We start from the raw sequence: 7,500 nt of genomic DNA, 5'->3' as shown, positions 1-7,500 counted from the left end.
CCATAAGATCATTTCCATTATAAAGTGTCTCCTTTCATTATACCTATCAAACAGATAACGGGTACTGCGTTAATCTGATCTTTGTACATCGAGTACTTTCTATGTGCGTTTATTTACCTGTCCTTGTGTACCCCTAATTACTCCGACAGTATACATGTCACCCTGTCTGTCATTACTTCCCGCTACTTTTTTTTTTGTAAACATAAAGATCTAACATCATCTACCCTTGGTCCGTAAAATACATCAAATTTATAGAGATGAATCATACCTCAATTCTTCTTTAAAAAAAAGTTATAAAAAGTAAATGCGTTTGTACATAAATCAATGAAATCCCACTGTTTCCCTCGCTGTGAACATGACGTAAAAACTCTAACTCGAAACAATATTTTTTCACATTAATTTCTTGCTCCCTTCCTGCTAATCTACGATTGCATGTTTTGATCTCATTACTCTAGTTCAACTAATGTACCTGTAATCAAAGTCCTCTTTGATACCTAACGCAAATGACTATCCACATGCCTTACTTTGCTGTTTCTTTGACAATCCAATAATAATTTGCCGAACATTTTACGAACCATTTAGCAGCACAGATAATTTACAGTTAAATGACTATTGGAACAGTTATATTGTTTTTTAATTAAATGATCTGACACTCATCATACGCCTCAGACTATTTTATACTGAAGACACAAAGGCACACACATACGCAAGCATACAGACACAGTTATCCCAAAATGTACCCTCTCCCGCCCATATATAAATAAATAAATAAATAAATAAATAAATAAATAAACAAATAAGCAATTTGCAGAAACGCGAATGAGCCTTACACCCTCATGCACTCTATATATTTATGTAGGTGTTTATCTATGCCACTAACCTTCTACTTACATCTGTTCTACACACACACAATTACGCATTACTATCATATCCCATGACACTCTTACTGTCTTAGCAGTCCTCAATCTTCCTCATATTTTTTTCTCTTATCAGCAATTTGCACTAGCTTGTTAAATGACATTGCAATTACACCCGGATTGCAAAGAATTGTATGTAAAGAAATGTCCCTGTTGTCCGAATGATACTAAGCAATGGAAGTAATATTGACTGAATGGATGTGAGAATATGAGAGTTGGCGACGTAGTAGCTCATTTATCCTCAAATGTTTGGTCTGCATAACTTTAAAAGAACATTAAACAACCAACCAAACTATCTATCTATCTATCGATCAGTTTATCTATCTGTCTGTCTGTCTGCACATATACATACACTTCATAACAATTAAATATAAAAGGCATACAGAATATAAGACCAACGATGCCCAGCGACATATATTATCCAACTTTGAAATCATATTATACTACTCTTAGCCGAGTGAGAGATGAAGGCAGATCTGAGACAGGTAGACAAGAGCGTGCATGTAGTAGCTGAATACTAGGCAGCCGCTACATACAGTGGCTTAAGACGGAGACGCATCGACCCCGAGGTATTGGCTATATGTAATCCATAAGCAGTCTGTCGAATGTTATTTCTCGATAAGGAGAGCGAAAGGCATGAAGAAGTAAGGGTGAAAGACAAGAGGGAGACGGGAATAGAGATGGAGGAGGTGGCAATCGCAATTTACAGGGAAGCCTTATGATAAAATTTGAACTTATTTGGAATGATAGCTGGCAGTTTGTCTCTACACCAATATTTATTAAATCCTTAATCTCTCCTTGTATGTTCACCAATTCATTACCTACTTTCTTCTACCATGCATGTTTCAATCCATCCGCTGCAAGAGACATCTGCATCCGGATATCTCCAAATGTCTACATAAATGAGATATACAGCATTTCCTCATTAAAGAAAAAAATCATAACAAATTTAAAAGCAAAGCCTTCAAATTCAGGATACGAATGATTGCAACAGCACGTTCCCGCCCTGGTTACAATAAACCGAATTTCTCATTACAAACGAGGTACCAGGACTGACGACTGATCCCAGACCATTATCATCTCTTCGTTAGAGGATTCTGCGGTCGGAGAGGCTGTCAGTCCCGGTCTCGTGAGATAATGTTGCTTTCCCGGTGTTTCAGATGGACAAGCACCGAGCACCTAGGAAGCATTTCTGTTACTTTTATCATTATCACCATTGTCAACATTATCGCAATTTTTATCAATATTATCATGATCATTATCATTATTATCAATAATAGCATTGCAGCTATTATTACCATCATTATTGTTTTTGTTTTTTTTCCTTTTTACTATAATCATTCTTACAATCAGTTATTACAATCTATTATCATTATTATTATTATTATTATTATTATTATTATCGTCATCATTATTATTATTATCATCATTACTCTTATTATTAGTAGTATTATCAATATCATTATCATCATTAATATCATTATTCTTGTCATTCTTCTTATCATAATCACTGCCATCATTATTATATTTTTTACGGCTACCATCATCATTACTATTATAATCATTCTCATTCTTATGCCATTATCGTCATAATTCATATCATTATCATGATTCTATCATAAAATCATTATCATTATTATTGTAATTATAATAATTATCATCTTGGATTATATTACCTTTATCAATATATATTTTTTTATTACTACCATCATTGTTACTACTTTCATCCTCGTTTTCATTATCATTATTAATAGGATATCATTATCACCATTATCATTATCATCATCATCATTATTTTCATAACTGTTATCGTTACTATTTAATCATTATCATCATCACAGTCTTATATTTACGCATCATATCTGCACTAGCTCGTTCGTCCGTGTGTATATGTATTATCCGGGTGCTTTTGTGTTTAAGTTCAAATGTGTATATTCGTGAGAAACGCTATCGCATGATTCATATCTACGTATACAAAGAGCATCATCATGATCAACGCACACAGGAATATTTGAAAGAACGCAATGTAAACAATCAAAGATACATTAGTTTATCAAGCAACCGCATTGCCAACCTCGTATCATGCGAGAGGCTTTCAGCGCAGTGTGCAAAATAAAGAATAATGCATCCTCGCACCGCTACGAAAGTCACGCCGTTTCAACAGCCCGAATAATACTCCCCGCCCCACTCGCACACACAATAATAAAACCCCAAATTTGAAAGATGGCACGTGCTACTCGACCGGCAGCCGAAGGAGCGCCGCGCGTGACAGTGCCTCGCCCGGTGGCACCATGCAATGCCGTCCTTAACATGCAGAGACAGCAATTGAATGGAATATTTATTTGCAATACCCGGAGCCCCCGCGCCAGCTGTCACGAACCCACGCACACAATGGTTATATACTAATCTCGCCGGGGCAAGGCATTATCGCCCGTATCGGAACGGTGTCTACGCCGGAACCTCCCTCCTCCCATCTCCCCCCGCCCCCTCGCTCCCCACCTTTTGAAGTCGGATTCGCCGAGACGCTTCCCCGCATTTAACACGAATACGCTACTCATTCATGCAAAAATCACCCCGATACATCTTTCTCGATTGGCGAGGGGGGATGTATAATTTTATTTCATTCCATTATTCTTGCTAATGTACAGTGTAGCTACATCCTAGTATTGCTCTAAAAGTTAATGCTCTCTGTCACAGATCCGAGGAGAAATGCGAGGCGCAGTCCACTAATTTCATTAATATTCGAGTAGTCATGCTGGCTAGTCCTTGCTCGCCGGCGGGTTCTGTCGTCCTTAATGACAAGACAAGACTCGGTCAAACCCTAGACTCGGTGTAGGGACGCTTCTTCTGTATAAAAATTTCCTTCACATACGTTTGGTGTCACGTTGAGAGAGAGAGAGAGAGAGAGAGAGAGAGAGAGAGAGAGAGAGAGAGAGAGAGAGAGAGAGAGAGAGAGAGAGAAAGAAAAGAAGAAAGAAAGAGAGAAAGAAAGAAAGAAAGAAAGAAAGAAGAAAGAAAGAAGAGAGAGAGAGAGAGAGAGAGAGAGAGAGAGAGAGAGAGAGAGAGAGAGAGAGAGAGAGAGAGAGAGAGAGAGAGAGAGAGAGAGAGAGAGAGAGAGAGAGAGAGAGAGAGAGAGAGAGAGAGAGAGAGAGAGAGAGAGAGAGAGAGAGAGAGAGAGAGAGAGAGAGAGAGAGAGAGAGAGAGAGAGAGAGAGAGAGAGAGAGAGAGAGAGAGAGAGAGAGTGCATGTGCATCCATATGTACATCTATCTATATAACTTAAAACTAATTTCAAAATATATTGGACATGCGAAGAACACATAGCGTATTAGCAGGTAATTTCATACAGGCAAAGGAGATAACAATGCATATTTAATGAATAATCACAATACGCTGTCCGGCAGAATGAAGTATAACAAACTACTATTGAACAGAATAATCCATAAAGGTCTCACTACACCTGGAAATAATGTTCATACATCCATCCCTTTGTGAAACTAAACATAATATATACACATAAATGCATATCTACACCAGCATACACACCTGTACACATACATACTGAAATATGCATCCATATATATATAACATATGTATAGATAAATACATACATACATCCTTACATACATACATCGCTTAGGTATCTATTTTTTCTTACAGAATTTCATACACAACCCCCTACAAACCTACACCCAACGCCCTACCCCCCAGCACAGGTCTTCCCACGTCGCGCAAACCGAGCGGATTAACCTAAGGATAATGGCGAATATAATAAGACAGGAGTCGGGCTAGAAAATCACTAAATGACTAAGCTCCACTTGATAATTATGACAGATAATGCAAATTATAGACTAGCGGGAGCTTTTGTTTCCCTCCTCCGCCACCCCCTCTTTCACCCTCACCTCTCTTTCATGTATCACCCCCCTCCTCCTTCTCCCAACCTTCGTCAACCACATTCAATAAGTCTTTGGTGCTCATTCGGTTGTTTTAACCATATCCATATACATCCCATCCTTTACTCCCACTTCCCATACAAACCACACCCGCACCAACCACTGGATTTCATTCAGGTATATCAACCTTGCACGTATATGCCTACCCTTACTGTCTTTCTTTGTCTATTTGTCTCTGCCCAAGTCTGTATTAGCCTATGATTGCATAAGTGTGTGCCTGTATATCTATCTGGCTGTATCTCTCCCTCCCACTATGTCTCTCTCTTTCTCCGTCTTTCTTTCTCTATCTGCCTATTGGTCTATTGCTTCCCCCTTCCCCTCCTTCCTTCCCACTTCCTGTGATGATTCGATGCGATATGCGTAAACGGAACGGGAATAACTCCCAAATTAATTGATGGAAAATGCAGCAGTAAAATGATGGATGGATGACAAGTGGAAGATCGGAAAGGTGAATTGATGGGAAGTGAAGTCCCGGGTAAAGGGGAAGCGAAGGGAAACGGCTGTATGATATGTTCCCTTCCGATGAGCTTGCGCGTTCTAGACCTGAGAGGAAGGAGTCAAAGAAAAATAGTGAACGGTTGGTATGTTGCCTTCCAATATGCTTGCTTATTTTGAGAGGAAGGGTTGAGGGAGACGTATAGGAAAATTGAAGGGACTGACTGTGTTAAAATCCCTTCCGATGTGCTCGCGTGAAGTGAACAGGAGGGAGTGAAAAGTAATGTATAGTAAGTGCAGATGAAACGAGTATATTTACAATGAATACTGAACAAAATACATAGAAAGAATACACAAATTAGAAGGGAAGATACTGCAGACAATAAAAAAGCATACTAGAATAAGATACACTAAGGATAAGGGGGAGTATGTGAAGAAGGATAAAGAAATAGGTAGAAGAGAAATTTAAAAAAAATCACATATACCACAAAAGAACAAAATAAAAAAAATAAAAAAGGGAAATCTTAAAATCAATTAGCCATTCGTCATGACAGTTCTACAACAAGTACCTTTTCCTGGTGGGATCGGCCAGTCCTCAACAGGTGTGGAGATAACACGTTACCTGTTGGGGAGAAAGAGAGAAAGGAAGTTGTCAATTTAAGCATGGTAATCTGCATATCACAAATCACAAGTCGTTGGGCAGCCGCCAGTGATACGGGGCATGCAAGGGCTATTCTTACGGACGGCAGAAAACGGGAAAGTCACAGGTATTATGCAAATAAGAGAGTTGGGGATTTAGTTTCTGATTTTCACGGTCAAGGGAGGAAGAGAAAGGGGACTGGGGAGGGGGAGTGGAAGAGGGGTGGAGGAGGGGAATGGGGTGGGAGGTATGGGGATGGGGAGGGGGAGAAAAAAAGGGGAGGAGGAAGGAGAATGGCAGTGAGGAGGGAGAGAGGGAATGGGGAGGGAGAGAGGGAATGGGGAGGGAGAGAAGGGAGAAGATAAGGGGTGAGGGAGATGATTACTGCTCGGTCAGTGGTCATGTGATGACGCGGCTGGATGTTTTAAGCAAAATGGCCCCATGTTATATCCTTTGTTGTGTATGCGTGGGGAGGAAGTGCATCTCTTTATTCTTATATCTATTTTCATCAACTATTCATTCATTAGTTCATTTTGTGAATGTGTATGAATGTGTATGAGTGTGTGAATGCCCGTGTGTACACGGGTATTCCATATAAATCATATATTAATCATGATAATGATAGTGTCAGGCCACAAGCCAAGCTTAAAATCGCAACATTGTGAATCATTTTACGATGGAACATTTACTGAGTACATGAAATAATATAGAAAATGCACTAAGCACTAAAATAATTTGTAAGGTGTCGCATTATCTACTATGCAGATTTGTAATATACACCACACATTTTACTTTGTTTATTAACATTTTTTTTACGTTTCGGAGGGATATTATTGCAATAAATATTTGCATTCATTTTGGATATAAGTTTCAGCAGCAATATTTCTTCTTATTCGTCGTGTCCGGCGTTCGGCTGGAAGTCTTCTAGACTGCAAAGAAAACAGAGAAGAGGAAAAAATATAGATATACGAGAAAGCAGAAAAGAGATAGGTCGATATGCAGGCAGGTACAGCGCACGGACGGAAAGCAGCGAGCAGAGCACCCGCCCGCGTGCGAGTCTCCCGGGAAGGCGGCGATTGCTCCGTGTGTCACCGGGCGGCGCATTCATTTCCTCCTGGATTTCACTTATGGTAATTACAGATTTTCTGGTAGCGAGTCGCCGAGCGCAATTGCACGTAATCACACCCCAGGAAAGGGTCGAGGCGCGGCGCCCATGGCTGCCAAAACCAGTCCTTGCAGGATCCTCATTGACACCCCCCGTCGACGCCCACCGCTCCCCACTACCTCTCTCCCGGCCCCTTCCCTCCTGTCGGCGACGCCCCCGTTCCCAGGGAATTCGCAACGGCGTTCGGGTTTTTTTTCGCCATCTTCTGTTTCAATCTGAGCGCAGGTGGCGGCGTCGTAATGCGTATGTTTACGTCTTGATCAGCTGGTACACGGCGCCGCGGACAGGCCCGGTGGCCTTAATTGCTCGTGACATCGGGGAAATTAAAGGAAGTTTGGTCAATAAGCCAAAGTGGATAATGTTACGCCGGCAGGGAGAGAACGTCGTTATT

The 7,500-nt window shown here is 40.5% G+C and overlaps 1 protein-coding gene across 4 annotated transcripts in view; it reads right to left on the bottom strand.

The window, feature by feature from the left end:
• LOC113821596 (zinc finger protein rotund) overlaps nucleotides 1–7,500 on the bottom strand; it is a 656,570-nt gene that overhangs the window by 538,886 nt on the left and 110,184 nt on the right. The window contains exon 2 of one of the 4 annotated variants that reach the window (XM_070140821.1): nucleotides 5,874–5,926. The exons of the other annotated variants lie outside the window; for them this stretch is intronic. The gene's annotated coding sequence lies outside the window, so the exon portion shown is untranslated. The remainder of the gene's footprint in view (nucleotides 1–5,873; nucleotides 5,927–7,500) is intronic. 4 annotated transcript variants of the gene reach the window in all.

This window comes from Penaeus vannamei, chromosome 27 (genome assembly GCF_042767895.1).
Source record: "Penaeus vannamei isolate JL-2024 chromosome 27, ASM4276789v1, whole genome shotgun sequence".
Taxonomy (NCBI): Eukaryota; Metazoa; Arthropoda; class Malacostraca; order Decapoda; family Penaeidae; genus Penaeus; species Penaeus vannamei.
The sequence above is the reverse complement of the archived record's forward strand: the minus strand, read 5'-3'. Positions and strand labels throughout refer to the sequence as shown.